Source organism: Macrotis lagotis, chromosome 1 (assembly GCF_037893015.1).
Source record: "Macrotis lagotis isolate mMagLag1 chromosome 1, bilby.v1.9.chrom.fasta, whole genome shotgun sequence".
NCBI lineage: Eukaryota > Metazoa > Chordata > Mammalia > Peramelemorphia > Peramelidae > Macrotis > Macrotis lagotis.
This window is the reverse complement of record NC_133658.1, coordinates 656550041-656571109: the sequence shown is the minus strand read 5'-3', so window position 1 is coordinate 656571109 and position 21069 is coordinate 656550041. Positions and strand designations below refer to the sequence as shown.

The window sequence follows — 21069 nt, the reverse complement described above, 5'->3', positions numbered from 1 at the left end:
TAATTAAAAATAATTTTGAAAAAATTTGCAATGTGTAACTTTGTGCTGTAAATACAAAGTGAAAAATATTCCCCAACCAGGTCCCCATAGAAATAATAAGGAAGGGATTCAAATAATTTCCCATATAAGTAGCACAGCAACAGCACCATGTCAAAAAATTAATTAATTTTTAAAATTTTAAGAAATATTTTAGCAGAAGTAAATCAAGAATTACATAATCTTAATGTTGTACATTTTATGAACTCAAAACAAATAAATTTAAATGTAAATATTCACTAAAGAAATATGGCAGTTTATATTGATGTTTAATGTTGTGGCTAACATCATTTCAAAAAGATATTGTCCTCAGGGCAACTAGGTGGCACAGTGAATAGAGCACTGGCCTTGGAATCAGGACCCAAGTTCAAATCTGACCTCAGATACTTAATAATTACCCAATTGCCTCATAAAAGCCAGGGGGAGGCGGGGGGGGGGGAAGATGGGAAATAGACCTCCAAGAGTCAAATATTCATTTCTTTTAACTAAAGGGCTTCAAGACATGCACCATCAACTTTCACTGTTACTTTTTCTCTGCATATCAAGATTTCCAAACTTTGGGTTGAACTTCAAGTATGCCAATAGGGTACCAACACTGAGAATTGATGTGTCTGGGCAGAGTTTTCCTATAGGTCTTGCAAAAAAAACTGCCCTCAAAGTAGTTCATAATTTACTTAGCCCTAAAATTCCTGTTTCATAGTAGAAATGAAGCAAATTTTAAGCATTCATTAATGTTTTAATTTAATTATGATTTGATTATGATTCTTCAACTATTTACTATCAAATAAAATTTTTAAACACATATACATAATCACTAACTTTGACTTTTGACCTAAAAATCCTATCTCTGTTAACCAGGGGATAATTAGGAAATACTTCTCAAAGGAAGTATTGTCTTACAGATAACCTGCTAATGGCACACTTTAGACTCATTCAGTTTATGGAGTCAAAAGCAATCAAGACTCTGCAAGGTTAGAAAGATTTGTTCTGTACAGGTTAAAAAACTGAGCATCAGAGGGCTGAGTTTACCCAAGAAATAGCTTTAGAGTTATCACTTCGAATGGACCCATTCCTCCCTGTAAAAATATAAATAGCTCAGCTTCAGATTATCAGGAAAGATATAATCTAGAACTTCTAATAGTTTTTCTACCAATCATTCACTCTGCCTTGGTAGCCCAGCATCTGTCAATTAGTTTACCTCCTTGCTAGTCTAATTGTCAAAAAAAGATATTTCACCCCATCCTATTCAACCTGTCCACCCTTTTCCATCTATTCCTGAGTCAACTTTCCCACCCAATCAACACCAACTAACTAGCAATTTTATTTCCCACATATTTCTAGATCCTTCCTCATATTTTTCTAGGTTCAGTGAAGGCCTCAATAGTTGATATTGTTCTTTGGTCACATTAAGGAACAGAAATTTCATTGATAGCTACTTCTGAGTTATTATCCCCCCTTCTTCCCTACCATATTTCCTTTACTAGCTCACTAAGCCTAGTCAAATCTTTTTCTATGTCACTCTTATCTATTGCTTTTGGTTTCAGCAAAAACCAGTCATGTTCACTGACAAGTGTCTTATATAAGATCATAGTAACAATTATAGGATTCTTACCTGATCAATATAAGATATGCCAAAAATTATAAGATCCTTACTTTCAAAGAGCTTACAATGTACTTAAAGCATTATCAATGTAGTTGGAAAAGTCTTTCCTTTCACAAAATAAACCAGTAATCTCTTTTTTACAGTTTCTCAATTTTTTTTGTTGAAAAGCATTATGATGTTATAGAATAAACACTGGACTCCTTAGCTGTTTGATCTTTAGCAAGACATAACCTCTCAATTTTATTTCCTCATCTGTAAAAGTTAATAATATTTGCCTATAAGCATAACAACAATGAGATGGCACAAATTAATTCACAAGGTTATTTTGAAGATCAAATAAAGTGCTATAAAATATGGTATATTATTAACTTCAATACTCTTCACATGTCCCTTATAGTCTTATTCTATTCCAATAAAAAAGCCAATTATCAGCATTAGGCCAATTCATTTTCCAAAGAGGAAACCTTGGAAAGAAAGAGAGAAAGACAGAGAGAGAAAGGAGAGGGAAAGAGAGACAGAGAGAGAAGAGAGAGGGAGGGAGAGAGAGAGAGAGAGAAAGAAAGAAGAAAGAAAAAAGAAAGAAAGGAAAGAAGGAAAAGAAGGAAGGAAGAAGGAAAGAAAGATGAAACGAAAGAAACAAAGTAGGAAAGGAAGAAAAGGAAAAGGAAGGAAGGAAACAAAGAGACAAAGAAAGAGACAAAGAGATGAAAGAAACAAACAAACAAAGCAGGAAAGAAAGAAGGAAGGAAGAAGGGAAGGAAGGAAGGAAGGAAGGAAGGAAGGAAGGAAGGAAGGAAGGAAGGAAGGAAGGAAGGGAGGGAGGGAGGGAGGGAGGGAGGGAGGAAGGAAGGGAGGGAGGAAGCAGTAAAAACTGGAAAGAAAAGTTAGCTCTGGAGAAAAAGGGCATCCTTGGGTCAAATTTTAAAACATTAGCCATCCCAATAAAATCCAGTTCATAGTATTTCACCATAAAAGCCAATCTTCCAACTACGGCAATTTAATTTCTATCAAACCTTAGGGTCAGGAACTGCCTGATTGCCCAGTCCTCATTGCCTTCACTCTTAGACATATGTGTCTTCTTACTTACACCTACAGATTTAGATCCAACCACATTCCAAAACCAATTCTGACCCCGGAAAGAAGAGATAATGTGGTATAATTGCCGTAGAATCAGGGGACCTAAGTTCAAATTTTGCCTCATTTACTCATTAAGCTTATAGACCTCAGGACCTCACTGTCTTCATCTGTAAAAATATATAGTCTTATGCTTCATATAGAGTTGTGGAGAAGAAAATGTGCAAAATTTAATGTCATACATTAATAACTAAAAATATTACTGAGGCTCCACCTCATATCCAGGAAAAGTTAATCAAAAAAGGAAGGTGATTCATGTTGGAGGGAAAATGACACAATGATGAACTTAAAGCAGAACTATGAATTGATTCAGTCATTCTGGAAAGCAATTTGGAACTATGCCCCAAAAGTTATAAATTTTGCATGATCTAACTTAGAAATACTATTTCTTGACCTAGAACCCCAAAAGGATAAGGGCACATATGTATAAAAATATTTATAACAGTTCTTTTTTGTACTAGCTAAGAATTTGAAAGTAAAAGGTTATCTATCCAATAGTTGAACAAATTACAGTAAATGAATGTAATGGAATATTATTATGCCATAAGAAATGATGAAAAGGAAAGTTTCAGTGAAGCTTGAGAAGAATTGTCTGAACTGATTCAGAGTAAAGTGAGCAGAAATAACAATTTATACAATAACACCTTAAAAACTTGAAAGATTTAAGAACTATGATCAATACAATGATGAAACACATTTCTAAAGAACCAAAAATGAAGCATTCTATTTACCTTGTAACAGAGTGATGATGGACTCATGGTACAGAATGAAACAAGCTTTTTTGGACAGGGTCAATGCAAGTATTTGTTATTCTTCATTATGTATTTCTTACAAAGTTTTTATTTTTCTTTTTATTCAGTAATGAGGGGAATGAGAGAAAATTTATTTTTACACAATTTAATGTGCAATGAGTTGATTTTTTAAAATATATTTAGCAAAGTGTCTAGTTTAATAGGGACTTTGTCTAGGTATCAATCTCAATTTTGGGTCCTAAGCCTGACCTCCTTATACAGGCAATTTGGACTAGGTTCCTGATCCCATGTTGCCTGGCATATTGTCCTAGGACCCTGATCTTTCCTTTCTCATTCTCTAAAGTTACTTTCTTATCCACATTGCTGAATAGGTCAGAATTATGAACCTCTTCTTGAGCCAGAGATATGGTACTTGTCTCCTTTTTGCTTTGGTTGCTCTTCTTGGATTTGATTTCTCACCTTCCTGGACCTATCATACCTGACTATTCCTCTCTGCTTGAATTGACTTCTGGTCCACCTGCCAATCACTTACTAGCTTGCTAAATTCAGGGACCTGCTGTTTCCTGGAATGACCCCTCCTGTTCCTACCTAGGTCCTAATATGCTATACTAAGTGCTTATTTACTATCAACTCCTTTTTTAGTTCTTTCATTGCAAAACTCTTTTTCCTTGGCCAAGAAAATAGAAGCAAAAAAATATTTGGGGCATCTCTGATTGCTCTCTGTTGTCATTTGGCATTGTCCACTCTACCCCAAGCTATGGTCAGTCCTTCTTTGATCTTTTTTCCCAATTTAGTTAAAAATAAATCCCTTAATATTATTTTTATCATCACTTACCATCTTCAATTCATTCTGAATTCTAAAGTATATGACATTATTTTTGCTAAATTAGTTCATGATTTTATTCCTCCTTGCTTCTATCTTCTATGCATATCTTTTTCTTAATTTTTCTATTTTTTTAGTTCCATATTCTCTCCCTTCCTTCAGCTCCTCCCTTATCCATTGAGAAGGCAAGAAATATGATAACCATTGAGAAGGCAAGAAATACACATATAAAGTCATTGCAAATCTATTTCCATATCAGTCATCTACATATACTTATAAATATATGTGTGTATGTATGTCTTTTAAAAATCTAATTTGGTTGGTGAGTTATCTGTGTACATACATCTTAGATACACCTAAGAAAACCACCTTTTCTTAAGATCTTGTAAGCCTGATTCTGCAATCTCATAAAGATTTAAGCCAGGCAGTCCATGTAAACAAATATCTCCACCAAACCTACACTATCAAAAATTGAAACTTGCACCATAACAGATAATAATCAAGAAATTAAATTAAAAACTATAGTGAGTGATTTTTTCCACCCCCAGAAATTCACAAAAAGGCAGCCAAGCCAGGCAAGATAGGAAAGGTAGCTGTCAGCAAAGTCAACTGAAACACAAATAAGCAGGTCAGTCTCCCAGTAGAACCAGAGAAGGGTCAGAAACACATGATCCCCACCAGGGCTCTGAGTTCGGAAACAGCAAGAGTGGAGAGCCTCAAATGAGAAAGCTCTAGGGCAATTAGAACTCATTGTAGGACTCTTGGTAGTTCCAGGGAATCACAGCTACAAATGTAGGGATGGCAGCAATCTAAGCAGTGCTTGGATCAGAACATGGCTCTGAGATTCCCCTAGCACAACCTCCTGGGACTCCATAAAGTACCCAGAAGATCCAATGCTTTGGAACATAAAGATCCAGGGAAGCATAATACCAGGAGAAGAAGAATAACACTGGTGATCCATAACAAGATTAAGACCAAGGTTTGTCACCCTATGCAAGTATCATAAGGGAGTAGATTTCAGTCTTAACATAAAGTTCCAGTTCTGAAACCAAAGGTGACATAAAGATGAGATAGTAATGAGTAAACTAAATTATACCCCGAGCAGTATCTAAACTTATCTTGCAAATCTAGAAATTCCCACCCCCAAAGAAAAATGGGACATTATTGCACTGTTGCTGGAGTTATTAACTGATACAACCATTCTAGAGAGCAATTTGGAACTATGTCCAAAGGGCAATAAAATTGTGTATACCCTTTGATCCAACAATACCAATACTAGGCCTGTATCCCAAAGAGATCACAAAAAAGGAAAAAGAACTACATGTACAAAAATATTCATAGCAACTCTTTTTGTAGTGGCAAAGAATTGAAAATTGAGGTAATACCCCATCAATTGGGGAATGGTTGAACAAGCTGTGGTATATGAATATCATGGAATATTATTGCTCTACAAGAAAAGATAAGAAAGCATATTTCAGAAATATATATACCTAGTTGTGTCTAATGATAATCCTCTCTAGAGCACGGAGCAAGAAAAAAATGTAAGAAAGGAATTTACTTGATAACTTGTATATTTGGAGGGAATAGTAAGTTATATCTGGTAGATTTTCAGTTTCATGTATCTTCATCATTTTTATTATACTGTTATAGAAATGCTTGTTCTGTTCAGTAGATTAAAAATAAAAATAATTTGTAATATAATAAAAAATTTTGGAACAAAATTGAAAAATTTTAAAAATAAGAGAAAATGAATATAATGACTATGAGATAATAAATGTAAAGTTTCTTCCTGTTCAGGTAAAAGATCCTATCTAATTAGCTAATGAATTTAAAAATAACTGACCTGTGTAAAAGATCAGAGACAATTTAAAATGCATTTCATTAAAACATGGGTAGTATGAACTTATCCAGAATGAATGAGCAGAACCACTAGAAAAATTTGTACAGCACCCTAACAGCAACATGGGGGTGATGTTCAACCTTGATGGACTTGCTCATTCCATCAGTGCAACAACCAGGGACAAATTTGGGCTGTCTGCAATGGAGAATACCATCTGTATCCAGATAAAGAGCTGTTGAGTTTGAACAAAGTTCAAGGACTATTCCCTTTAATTAAAAGAAAAAAAGATACCTTATTGTCTAATCTTGTTATCTCTTATACTTTTTGTTTCTTCCTTAAGGATGTGATTTCTCTCTCATCACACTCAATTTGAATCAATGTACAACATGGAAGCAAAATAAAGACTGACAGATTGCTTTCGGGGGCGGGGGGTAAGATTGGGAGAAAAATTGTAAAACTCAAATAAAATCTTTAAAAAAAAAATTTAATATATAAATAAATGAATGAATGAATTTTTAGTTAAAAAAACAAAAACAAAAAAGAAAAATTTGTACAAGAATAATGTCATTGTAAAGAAAAACAACTTTAAAAGACTTAAGAACTCTGTCCATTTCAAAAACTAACAATGAGGAGCGGCTAGGTGGTAAAGTGGATAGAGCACTAGCCCTGGAGTCAGGAGTACCTAGGTTCAAATCCGGCCTTCAGACACTTAATAATTGCCTAGCTGTGTGGCCTTGGGCAAGCCACTTAACCCCATTTGCCTTGCAAAAACCTAAAAAAAAAAAATGATGAAATACTACCCCATTCCTAACAGAAAAATGATAGACTTAAAAATCAAGTAACAAAAACAAACATACATTTTGGGCCATAATCATCATGTGGAATCATTGACTATGCTTATTGCTGACAAGAATTATTTTTTTTCTTTCTCTTTTTAAAGTAAATACAGACTATTAAAACTTTTTTCTTAAATGTACAAAAGAAAACAAGTAGGTCAAAAGGAAGTATAGACATGAGAACAGTTTTGAAAGTACCTATAAGATCTATTATATACCTTTAAAGAAAATAAATTTTATAAAATGAAAATTCACAGTTTCATATACGCTCCTTTCTTATATTGTGCTGTATACATGGCAGTGCTTTGTTGTTATTGTTAAACTACAGATTTTTGGGAGCCGCTAGGTGGCTCAGTGGATAAAGCACCAGCCTTGGAGTCAGGAGGACCTGGGTTCAAATCTGGTCTCAGACACTTAATAATTACCTAGCTGTGTGGCCTTGGGCAAGCCATTTAACCCCATTTGCCTTGCAAAAAATAAATAAAAAAATAAACTACAGATTTTAATATCCTCCTCTTCCCTCTGAATCTGGGAATCTGGAATTTCTTTAGGAAGTGTTCCCAGATTTGGGAATTTATTGATCCTTTTGGTGATTAGCCAGTAAAATCTACCCTTTCTCTTTGAACCTCAGAAAATATCACCTAAAACTCATTTTGACATTTTAGTAAATCTGATTACATCAGTTTAGGTATTTCCTTCACTGGGGCATATCACAATCCCTCCATGCATTTTCCTCCTGTGCAAAGTCTATCTACAAAGCTCCACAGAGTGTCTACCACACATAGTGCAGGCAGGCCTTTTTTTGATTGCTTTTAATATTTCAGGAATAACAGTATGCTTTCCACGTATTGTGTGTCAACCTGAATATTTGACCAGTTTTTATTAGTAGTAATTGTTTCACTTTCTTTTATCCACCAAGTTTCAGAAATGTTATATCTTGACAGAATTGGTCAAATAAGCTTCAGTCAAAACACTTAACCCAGTAAGACTGATTTAGATAGCTTCCCTAAGTCTTTGGAAAGTTCAGTAAACTTCTCTAAACTTGAATAACCATTTTCCCTAACAATGATGAAATACTACCCCATTCCTAACAGAAAAATGATAGACTTAAAAATAAAGTAACAAAAACAAACATATATTTTGGGGCATAATCATCATGTGGAATCATTGACTATGCTTATTGCTGACAAGAATTATTTTTTCTTTCTCTTTTTAAAGTAAATACAGACTATTAAAACTTTTTTCTTAAATGTACAAAAGAAAACAGGAAGGTCAAAAGGAAATATAGACATGAGAACAGTTTTGAAAATACCCTATAAGATAATATTCCTTCCCAAAGGTATCTGAAATGACAATCATAACGATATGGAAGATGCACTCAGCACAAATAAATATAGAATAAAAGAGTCAAGAATCCATTATGATCAAGGGAAGAATGTAGAACCTACTAATATTGATTTAAAGTTGGAAGAAGTTTTAGAGGTCCATCTGCCCCACCCCATTTTATTGATGAGGAAACTGAAACTCAAACACATAAAATGGTTTGCATTATATGTGCACAGGGTCATATAGTGAACTCTTAACTATCTGAGGCAGGATCTGAACCCAAGTTTTTCTAACTCCAAGTCTGACATTCTACTCTCTATAATACGCTGTGAACCCTTCATTTTTCTCTGTGAAAAAACTTCCAGACATTCAAACTTAGTGCATATTAAACCTACAAAGATGTAATAGAGGGTCATAAATACCCCCTTACTCAGAGCCAACTCAGCTTCTTGCCCTTCATGGTAACATTCTAGACTTCTACAGTGAGAAGGCATGAGTAAGTAGAAAAAAATAATGAAACTTAGTTTCAGTCCCAACTCTGCCATTTACTACTAGTTCTGCAGCTGTCCCAGTGAACATTCTTAAATCTCAATTTGCATCATAATATTTGCATCACATACTTCACAAAGTTGTTGTAAGAAAAATATTTGATAAACCTTTAAGTGCCCTATAAATGAAAGCAATTGATTCATATCATTTCATTTTTGTCACTGGTGCCTATAACTGAAATATAAGCCTAAAATTTTTTTCTATTTTTACAGGTCCTTTTGCCTAGGCTCACTTCTTCATAGGTCTCAAGACCTTTGTTTGATGATTTGAGTCCTAAAGTTTAATTTTTGTCTCTGACCATTTGGTTTTCTTCCCCTTGCAAGCTGAGACCTTCAGTTTTTCTTCTCTGCCTGAACTGGGCTTGCTAGATTTGGCCATTATCTGACTAGGTCTCCTGGAAACTATGCCAGGAGAAAAATAAAAGAGAAATGATTCCCTTCCTAAGACTAAAAAAGTTTTAATTAGTGAGTAGAAGTAGACAGAAAATTGGAATAAAAATGTAAGGAAAATATTGCCTACTGTAAGAGGAGAGAAATCACGGGTCAAGAAATTTGACCTGATATGTGGATATACCCTAGAGGTGCACAATTAAGAATGCTCATTAAGACATGTTTCTGCTGTGAAACTAAAGAAATCAAGGGATGTCAAGAAGGTAAATAGTTGGTCAGGAAGAACCAAACCAGTGACCCTAATAGCTATAGCTGTCCTAAAACTAATTAGAAGAAATAGGCAAAGAACTATCTCAGATGTATAGTGAAGGAAAAACCTTCAACAATGAAATGAAAACTAGAGGTGTCTAAACTTCACATCTTTTTAACTTGCCAATGGGCAAGAGCACATTTAATGTTTTTCTCTAATGAAGAACTCTTAGATGGCCTTTTTTTCTCAAATGTAGTAACTCTGTTTAATTGTTTTTGAGAATAAACTAATAGATGCTACTGAAGACAAAAAAGTCTGTCCTAAATGAAAAAGAAGTATGAAGGGCCAGCCCAAAGAAAGGAGAGGGTCTTCTCTATATAGATTTAAAGATATAAGACTAGAGCTTACTATCTATTTCCCCATTCTGTAAAATTAAAAGGCCAGGCTAGAAAGCTTCTAAAGTCTTTTCTAGCTTAGTATCTATGATCTTTTACTTGTAGGAGATTTCATAAAGAGTTATCTGACAAAAACTTAACCAGAGGCTAAGTATGACACATGCATACATACAATGGTAGGCCAGGGTGACAAAAGTTATTATGTGAGATTGTTTTGAAGAGGAAATGTTGACACAGCCATATGTTATAAGCCATATATCAAAATTCCTGAGAAGAATTCCTTGAGGGGGCAGAGCCAAGATGGTGGCATGAAGGCAGCTTATCCTGGGAACTACGACCCCCCAAACTCCCAATAAACAAATAAAGGATGACTAGCCAAAATTTAGAGGGGCAGAATCCACAGAAAGACTAAGTGATACATTTTCCCAGTCCAAGATGACTTAGAAGTTCTGCACAAAAGATATATTTCACAGGACCGGGGATTGAAAAAAAAGCCACAGCACAGCACAGCCCAGACTAGCACTGCCCAGTGCAGCCCAGAGCTGCCCAGTGCAGCCCAGTGGAGCCCAGTGCAGCCCAGAGATCACTGGCAACAACTTGAAGGGCGATGAGAGAACTCTGCTCCAACCAGAATGAGTGTGGAGTGAGAAGCACTGGCAGCAAGAATCCTGCACCCCCAGAGACAGTAAGGGAAGTCTGCATAGATTTCTCTGCTCTCCCTGGGGTAGGATTCTGCTGTTTGCCTACATTCAGATATTGTAGTATGGGCTTCCATACTAAAGAACCAAGCTAGATCCATGCTTATAGCCCCAGGGCAGAGGGAAATGGGAGGGGGCATCTACATATCAAAGCACAGGCTAGAGAGCATAAGACCTTGGAGGAATAAAGGTCCCACTGGGGTGTCCCAAAAAAAAAAAAAAATCAAGGCATTGAAAGTGCTGTAAATTTGTCTTGGGCTGAGGAAATGAGTAAACAACAGAAAAAGAAGAATCTGACCATAGAGAATTACTCTGGTCCCATGAAAGATCAAAGCACATACTCAGATGATGACAAAATCAAAGTTTCCATATCCAAAATCTCCAAGAGAAATAGAAAATGGGCTCAGACTATGGATGAGGTCAAAAAATACTTTGAAAAGCAAGTAAGGGAGATGGAGGAAAAATTGGGAGGAGAAATGAAAGTGGTGCAGAAAAATCATGAAAACCAAATCAAAAACTTGGTGAAAAATATACAAAAAAATACTGAAGAAAATAATATGTTAAAAAACAGTTTAGGCCTAATGGAAAAAAGCAAAGCAAAAAGGCAAATGAGAAGAATGCCTTAAAAAGCAGAATTGGCCAGCTGGAAAAGGATATTAAAAAAGCTCTCTGAAGAAAATAACTCCTTCAAATACAAAATGGAACTAAAGGAAGCTGATGAGTTTTCAAGAAAGCAGGAATAGAACTCTTCCAAAAAAAGCCAAAATTTAGAAGAAAATGTGAACTATCTCATTGGAAAAACAACCAACCTTGAAAACAGATCCAGAAGAAATAATTTAAAAGTTATTGGGCTATCTGAAAGCCACAACCAGGAGAAGAGCCTAGACTTCATTTTTCAAGAAATAATAAAGCAAAATTGCCCTGAGATCCTAGAAGCTGAGGGTAAAACAATAATTGAGAGAATTCACTGGTCACCCCCTGAAAGAGATTCCCAAAAGAAAACATCCAGGAATAGTATAGCCAAATTCCAAAACTTCCAAATCAAAGAGAAAAATCTAAAAGCTGCCAGAAACAAATTCAACTCCTGAGGCTCCATAGTCAGGATTATACAGGATTTGGCAGCATCTACATTAAGGACTCATAGGGATTGGAATATGATATTCCAGAAGGCAAAAGATCTTGGTTTACAGCCAAGAATCAACTACCCAGGAAAACTGAACATCTTCTTTCAGGGGAAAAGATGGTCTTTCAATGAAACAGGGGACTTTCAAACTTTCCTAACGAGTCAACCAGAGCTGAACAGGAAGTTTGCTCCAAGTACAGGACTCTGGTGAACCACAGAGGGAGTAGAAGAGAGGGGACTAACTATGAGGAACTTGATGATGTTGAACTGTTTGTATTCCTGCATGGGAAGAAGATATTGATAACTCATATGAACTTTCTCATTTATAAGAGTGGTTAGAAGGAGTATATATAAATAGGACATAGGAAGGAGCAGAATATAATGGTATGATGTGGTAAAGGCATGGAGTCAATGGATGATGGGGGAAGTACTGGGAGGAAGGAAAAGGAGATGAAGAAGAAGCTGAGAGATTTCACATTAGAGTCAAGAAAAAGCTTTTTCAATGGAGTGGCGGGGAGGCAAGGGGGAATGAGTGAACTTCATTCTCATCAGAAATGGCTCAGGGAGGAAATGGCATACACACTTAATAGGGTGAGGAAATCTCTCTCGCTCTGGAGAAGGATGGGAGGAAAGGGACGGGATAAGGGGAATAGTGGGGGAGGGAAGTGGGAAATAGGTGATAGAAGAGAGGGAAGATCGAGGGAGAGCGTACTCAGATTCAACACACTTTTGAAGAGGGCCAGGATGAAAGGAGAGAAAGAATAGAATAAATGAGAATGGGGAGAAATAGAATGGAGGTACAGCTAGTGATAGCAACTGTCAGAAAAATATTGAAACAATTTCTCTGGTGGACTTATGATAAAGAAAGCAACTCACCCCAGAGACAGAGCCATTGAAATCTGAATACAGACTGAAGTACAATTTTTTTTTCTCTCTCTCTATTCTTGAGGTTTCTCATCTTCTTGTGGGGGGGTTAATGTTTATTCTTATGTTTACTCTTATAACATTCAACTGTACATCAATGTATGACATGGAAACAATGTATAGACTGTCAGACAGCCTTCTGTGGAGGGGAGGGAAGGGGGAGAAATTGTAGAATTCAAAGCCTTGCAAAAATGATGGGTACATATTACTATGGTATATACTTGGAAAACAAATAAAATGTTAAAGTATTAAAAAAAGAGTTCCTTGAAATACTTAGAACTCATATGTTATTTTAAAAAGAAGTATTTTTGCTGCTTCTCTAAAAAGAAAGCCATTGCATAGACTTACAGAGAAAAAAATCTCAGAATCAAGAAGACTTGGGATAAAGTCCCAACCCTTAAACCTTGACCATAAGACAATAAGAAAATCACTTAACCTCTCATTGACCGCAGAAATTAATTACCTAAAATTGTAAGTCAAAATGGTTATCTGCACTGATAAAAGTGTCCTTATTAGAAGAGTACCCAATACATATGAATTCACAGATAGAACTCTTTCTATCAAAAAAATTTTAAAGAATATTTTTACTTTTTTCAAATATTTTAATAAAGCTTTGAGTTTTTAAAAATAAGCTTCTAATTAACATGAAAAGAGTTTCTGACTAAAATTAGATTCATGATTTATAAATTTACAAAGAGTGACCTTATGTAATCATCAATGGAGGGAGTTTAGTCTATAAACTCAAAGCCTAAAGTCAAGTTTATTATAATTCTCAGTTGTGAGGAAAAGTTTTGATTGTTTTCTAAAGTAAAAAATTTAATAAAATTTATCACTATTACACAACTATGTGAATCATAAAGCCCTCTCTCTCATCAATTATCAAACATGACAAAGGAAATAAAGTCACTCTTTGTATACTAAAGAAAACACAATAAAAATAGTATACTAGTGAAATTAGTGAAAATAGTTCTCAGACCTGGCCTATGCATGTTTGTTGTTGTTCATCCTTCATTTTCAAAAAGTGCCAACGTTATCATATTGTCTTGGCTTCTACAGTAAATTGGATTTAAGTGAGACAGTTGAACAAAGAAATTAGCCTCACTTTGTCTTCCAGAATCATCAAAGTCCTGTGGTAAGACAAAAGTCAAAACAACTGACTGGGGCCTTGAATGTCTGGCCAGACTTTAAGCACTCCACAACACCTGCTTTAGCCACCTAAAAGACAACTGAAATAAATTATTCTTATCTGCCCATTCCACCATACATACATAATTGGGGGAGAAATCCCCGTAACTTACTGACAGATTTAAGGTCTGTCAGTTACCCTCAACCTGATAATTTTCATTTCATAAAACATATGAGACAGTTGCACATACTATAGCCTTTTGAAGACACAGATGAGAGTTGTGGGACAGGTAGACACCAAAGATGGATGAGCAAACCTGAAAAGAGCTTGCAAATAAATCCTCACAGATGAAGTGCTAGTCCTCCTGAACACCTCATGCACCCTTTGCATGTATGTATATAAAAATGAATGTATTTATACATATATTTAATTTGTTTAATATATGATGTACCAAGCATTCAAGACCTCAATGTAAGAGTAAGATGGTAATTGTAGATGTGCTAAGCCCCACTGGATTTAGATGTCTACCAAAATAAACAGTATTATACCTAAAGATTCATTCAGTGACTTAAGAGTTATCAATCTCACAGTGAGTAAGTGGTATAGCTATCATCTCCTTCCAATAGCTGTAAAAATAAATTTCCCTTTCATGATTTCTCATCAGAACATCTTCTATTTTGTACTCCTGTCAATAAAAAATATAAAAGAAGCTGCTTCAAACAGGAAATGAGAGGGTTTTCTTCTTTCATTGCTAAGGAAATCACATTTTGAAAACTCTCCAGATGGTAAGAGGAAAGAACAAAGTCCAAGCTTGCAAGCTACCTCTCAAGTTAAAAATAGCTAATTTGCAAGGAAACCAGTTAAACAATTTAAAATAAATGTCTTTGAGTGTATAATTTTTTAAATGAAGCACCATGATAGCAAGGAAATAAATCATAGACTAGATGTTAGAGGATCTAGTCCTCAGGATATCTGAACTTGGACAAATCACTACTTCTCTGAGTCATTTCACAATTTGTAAAATGTGAGAGAGGAAACAAGATGACCTCTAGCTTTACTAATATAATAAAAATTATAATATCATGCAAATGAATTTTTAAAGTTAGTGCTACACTAATGAAATTATTCAGGATATTTTAAATGTGCTTGGAAAAATAAAATGTCCAAAACTTTAAGGGAAATAATGACAAACACTATGAAGAAAGGGGACAAAGTATTATTGGACCATCAACCACATTAGAAAGCACTAGTCATCAAAAGGATTTGTAATGGTTAAAAAGCAAAAAAATATCAGAGGAATAGATTGAATCATATTAGACAAATAAGAGAAAGGAAGCAATCAAAAATAGTATCTTGGTGTCTCAGAAATACTAAATGTTAATTATTGGGGAAAAGTTTCCCTTTTGACATGAAATATTTACACCATATACCATAATAAGGTCAAAATTGATATGTATCTTAAACATAAAATAGTTACACCATGAGAACTTAGAAGAGAATGAGATTTGGTACTTTTTACAACAATGGATAAGGGGAAAATTTTAACAAACAAGAGACAGAGGATATTATAAAAGATAAAGCTGGTAATTTTCATTTCATAAAACAAATTTTAGGGATTTTTTAAAAATAAAGAAAACTAGGGGCAGCTAGGTAGCACAGTACATAAAGCACCTGCCCTAGAGTCAGGAGTACCTGGGTTCAAATCCGGTCTCGGACACTTAATAATTACCTAGCTGTGTGGCCTTGGGCAAGCCACTTAACCCCATTTGCCTTGCCAAAATCTAAAAAAATAAAAATAAAGAAAACTATACAATTTAAAAATTGCATCAAACTTCAATAATAAAAATCTAACATCCAAAATATTTGAGGAATTGACTTACATATTTGTCCTCAATAAATAAATGGTCAAAGAATATGAACAAATGGATTTTTCTGGAACAATTACAAATTTTAAATTACTATAAGAAAACAGTTCAAATCACTAATAATGAGACAAATTAGCAATTTTGTAAAAATTGGAATCAGTCAATATCACAAGGACTGTGGGAAAACAGGCACACTACTATACTGTTGGTAGTGTGTGTGAAGTAGTCCAATGCTGTTGGATATTCATTTGGAATTACATAACAAAACCACCTAAACTGTTCCTAAACTTTGACCCAGTAATTCTACTTCTAGGCATATACCCCAAAGAAATCAAATGGAAATGAAGGTCTGCTGATTGCCATAATATTTGAAGTATCCTTCTTTGTGGAAAAGAATGGAAAACAAAATTTTGACATGGCTGAAAAAACTATGATCATTATTATAATTGAATATTATTATACAATCAGAAATGAAAAAATACAAGAATTCAAAGAAGCAAAGGAAAATTCTTCATAAACTGATGCAGATTAAGAAAATAATAATATAAATAAGATTACTAAAAGGAGACTGAATTCTTAGTAATTAAAAAAAATAAAGAATGCAATTTTTCCCTTCACAAAAACAAGAGCCCTTTTAGAAGAGAATATTGTATATCCTGTTACACATGGTCTCTGTATTGAATGTTTTTGCTTACTTCTTTTATTTCACACAAGAGAGAGTTCAGTTATAGTAGAGAAACAGGGGTAGTTGAAAGCTGCATTAAAAAAACAAAAGACTCCCAAAACTTTCAGATCAGATGAAGTCTGACAGAAGAGAGTAGAATTATAATATCCTTATTCCCAGAAGCCATAACCTCTTAATGTGACCCAAAATTACACTAACTTGTTTGCCATATCACTCTACTAAATCATATTGACTTGTAGTCCACTAAAATCTCCAAATCATTTTCAATACTGCTTTATCTAACCATTCTTCTCCCTTCTTTTTTCTTGTATGGTTGGGTTTTTTTTAATATCCAAGTATAAGAGTTTAAATTTATACCTATTTAATTTACTCAAATTAGATTCAACTCCATGAGCACTGATTTTCTGGGTTTTGATTTTGTTATCCAGTATGCTGGGTATCCTTTTCCCTCCCAACTTTTTGTCACTCCTTCTCTGCCTTTGTCCAAATCACTAATAAGTCTTAAAAACAACTATCCCTATTATATTTACATATATATTATGTGTATAGATGTTATATACTACAATCATATATTTAATATTATATACTATATAAGCATCTACATTATATATAGTCTTGATAGTCATCCTCCTAACTCAAACATAGTCTTTGTATACATATATGAATATTATTATTATAGAGTATTTAATTTTTAATTATCTATCACTAAAGGACTAATTTGGCACCATGAAAATGAGTTTAATTTGATCTTATTCTCCATATATTATCATTGAAACTTTAGCATGAAATAAATAGTATAGCAAACTCAATCAGGAGAAATAAAGGTTGCTTCCACCAATAATAGAAGGGCACTGATAAGGCAATAAAATTGTATGTGGCCCTTGTTCATTCAAAAATTGTTTCAAAAATATAGAAGTAAAGATTTTTGCTTTCTATTCCATGTTCTTACTAAAAACTTCACTCCTTCCTCCTAAGCCTGCCCCTTCAGGTTACCTTCATTCCTCTTCTTCTAACTTTTTTATATGGAGCAGAAAACAACTTTGTACAACATTTAAATTTGCATTTTTTTAAGTTCTGTGATCTCAACAGCTATCTTTTAGAGCCCATGAATGATTTTCTTCCTCAATGCAAACTTTAGAGTGGGGGAAAAAAAATCTTAAAATTTTCAGGCCCATAATAATCACATTTTACAATTGAAAAAGAAAAGTATAAAAGAAAGCCTGTACAGGGATCACTTTTGAAAGGAAGGAAAGAGGTAGAAGAAAGAATTGACTGGACAATCATTAACTAAAGATACCACATTCTCTTTTATCATCCTGAGTAGCTGTTTCATGATCTTTCCTCTTGTGCCAATGAACAGGTTTTTGGATGAAACAAAGTATCTGATCTTTTCTGAGCCAAAAAAAAAATTCCCTTATATTATAACCATTTAATATTCTAGCTTTTTTTTCTTTTGAAGAAATACAAGTTTGACATTCTAAAGACATTTGGGTTTAAAAACAGTAGGAAGACTTTTAGAGAGCACTGGGTGAAGGATTGACTTGCCCCTGTGGTTCAACAGCTCAATTATTGAAGGGACAGCATCTCTATCCTACCTTTTAACCTTCATCTAAATACTACCCTTTCCTCTTTAATTATGACAAAGTTCAAGATCCTGCCATACACTGGAAAAGTTGTATAAGAGAAAATAATAGCTTTTTCCCCCTTTGTAATGGATTTTAAATATTTGACTAAGTCCAAAAATAGAATAAAATTTTAACTTTTCTGCAGACATAAAATTTTTGGAAAAACAAGAAGTATTCATTAATCAAGAAGTGAATTCTCTCAACTGATGAACAGGTATCTGGTAAATATATTAATTTTTCCCTTTTCCCCTTCTTTCTTTCCTCCTTTCATTACTCCCTTGCTCTCTTTTTTTCTTCTTTCCCTTCCTTCCTGCCTCCCTGTTTTTTTCCATTTTTCTTTCCTTTTTACTTTTATATTTCCTTTTTCTTTATTTTCCTTTTTATTTCCTTTATTTCCCTCTTTCTTTTCTTTTCTTTCCTCCTTCCCTTTTACTATCCAAGTACTAGGCATAAATACTTTGTATAACATTCACAATAATAGCATTTCTAAACTTAGAATGATTACTCTCAGCACTAAAATATAATTACTCTCCAATAAAAGTAATATAACTGAAGAAGTAGTGTCAGACACATCTCAGAAGCTAACTTGTATTTAATTAATGCAATGAGGACTTGGGGTAAAAACATTGTTAAATATGAGATTAATAGCAAAAGCCATTTTTGTATTTAGAATTAGAGGAACTAGTTTTGAAATCCAGATCCCCTTTTTGCTTATTATGATTTTGCACAAATCACATAACTACTCTAGACCTTAGCTTTTCCATCTGTAAAATGAGGAGTTAGTTTAAATGCTAAGACTTATTCTGGCCCTAAATATTAAAATACTTAAATTGTGGGGGGGGGGGTAATTGAAAATTTGAACAATGATTTCCAAAAAAATTCTATTTCTGTTTAACATAGGTTTTGCCAATAAGGAAAGTTAAGAAGCAATTCAGAAATAATCACAGAAAGAAATTAAAGTTAGCAAATAAGTAATTTTCAAGTACAACAAGACAAGACAAGACAAGAGCAGGGTAATGTTGACTAGTTCCATTAAAAACTATAATATCACAAGGTCATCTTGTTTTATCCCATATATATTATTTATATTTCTTCCTGATAGAAAATATTTTAGTTCAAAATCTTACATTTTACTCATTAATGACTACAAAAGCAAAGCCTGAAAGACCTTTAGAAGTATTTGCTGAATCTGCAGTTATTCTGGGTAACTATAGTTAACCTTTGACATATTCAGAAAAGGAACTTTCTGTTCTCCTGTTAGGGTTAGAAGGAAATACATGTGATTACGGTGAACTGAACATTGCAAAATTCACCATAATCCAAAGAAATATAGCTTTCAACTTGAAGTCACTTTTGAAGGTCTATTATCTATAGAAACACATTTTTCAAGTATACTCTTATGAAGGTAGTTTAACAACTAAATGATCTTCCTAAAGATTTCTTCCCATTCCCAGTATTTTATATAAAGATCCCCAAATATCTGGTGACCAGAAAAATTTGATATTACACAATCCTTACCTTTGATATAGGACAAATAGGAATCTGACATTGAAATTTGAAAGTGGAATCTTAATATTCACTATCCAAAGCTGAGACGATAAGATATTTAACAACTAATATGTCACAAAAGGAATATATCATTGTTCCCTACTTAAAATATGTTTTTAGTACTTTTAACAAATGTGATAGAAAACTTAACAGTGGTCTTAATCTGAAAAAGCTAGTTCAATGAAGCTTTTATTGTGGGAATTTTGTCTCATGTATTCTAAACATTTCTGCTTAGAGAGGTAAAATAACATTCAGTTACCCCATGCCTCCAAAAATTTAACACAAGCATGATGGAGTATAATTTATAATATACTTTATAATTATTTTATATAATTCATACATAAAGATAATGTCATCATAATTATAGTATATAATGTTCTCAAACAATAGACAAAATTCCACAGTTAAGATTTAGCAAAGGTTCATAGTTTAGGTAATATACTCAGTACAATAGTAACTTAAAATGTTAATGTACCCAGAATCATTTTCTCAATACCATTCAATTCTTATTTGACTTTGAATCCATTCTGAGGATTTTCCTTTCTGTTCCATCAAAGGTGAACTCAAGATGCTTCCACTACCTGATATGATCAAATATTTCTTTCTTCTCTTCATTTGATTATTACCTTAAGAAGTTCAAAGCATAGGGGAAGATTGTATTGTCCTTAGGTGAATCAACCAAGGGCTTCTTTTCATGGTTCAGTCTCTGCTCCAATTCCATCCTCAGGAGGAACAGTTCAGCTGGGAATATTGTCCTAGATTACAATATTTAGGTGTTACTTAAGGGAAAAAAGCCTTAGTGTAAGGCTTTGTTTTGGAACTGATAGTTCAAGAAAGACTAATAAGAGTTTCTTCTGATGGGACTAGGGATTTAATATGACCTAGTATTATTGTGTAAGATATAGCCTAAAGAGTGACTTTGTGTTCAGTTGGGGAGAGCAAAGGGTTTGCTTATTATGTTTCCATAGAAGTGTTGAGAAATTTACATAATTCTTTTCATACCTTTCATGACTACACTTAAGAAACTGTTGCATTCTTAGGATAATGGGGTTCATACAAGAAAAGAATCTCTCACCAATTCTCTTCCTATAAAGTCACATGCTTGCTTTCCATAAAACTGAAAGCATACAAAATGCCTAATCCATACCAAGCCAGACAGAAACTTAGAAGGTGCAAGAGAATATATATTAAGATCTGATGACTTGAGAATTGTCACTAAAACAGTCCTTTTTTCCAAAATGGCCACATCACAATTCACACACACACACACACACACACACACACACACACACACACACACAAACACACATTCTACCTAACAATATGGAAGCTGGAAGATGAGGAAGAAGAGTTGAATTGTAGCATTTTCCCATGGAACTGATCATATACTGTAGCCTCTTCTGGTGGGATATGTGCTGTGGCCCCTTACTAAAGGATTAGTGACTGAACCAGGAAGAATTGTCTATTCAATAAACTATGTAAAGGAACAAGGGAAAAAATCCTTCCTTCTTTTGAGCACTTTCCTTTGGGATTCTTCAAGCT

At 34.0% G+C, this 21069-nt stretch overlaps 1 long non-coding RNA gene across 4 annotated transcripts in view; it reads right to left on the bottom strand.

The window, feature by feature from the left end:
- The window catches only part of LOC141507616 (uncharacterized), a 196972-nt gene that overhangs the window by 14530 nt on the left and 161373 nt on the right, over nucleotides 1–21069 (bottom strand). Inside the window, exon 7 of one of the 4 annotated variants that reach the window (XR_012474203.1) lies at nucleotides 19933–20282. The exons of the other annotated variants lie outside the window; for them this stretch is intronic. This is a non-coding gene — a long non-coding RNA (uncharacterized LOC141507616). Of the gene's footprint in view, nucleotides 1–19932; nucleotides 20283–21069 lie in introns of those variants that run through there. 4 annotated transcript variants of the gene reach the window in all.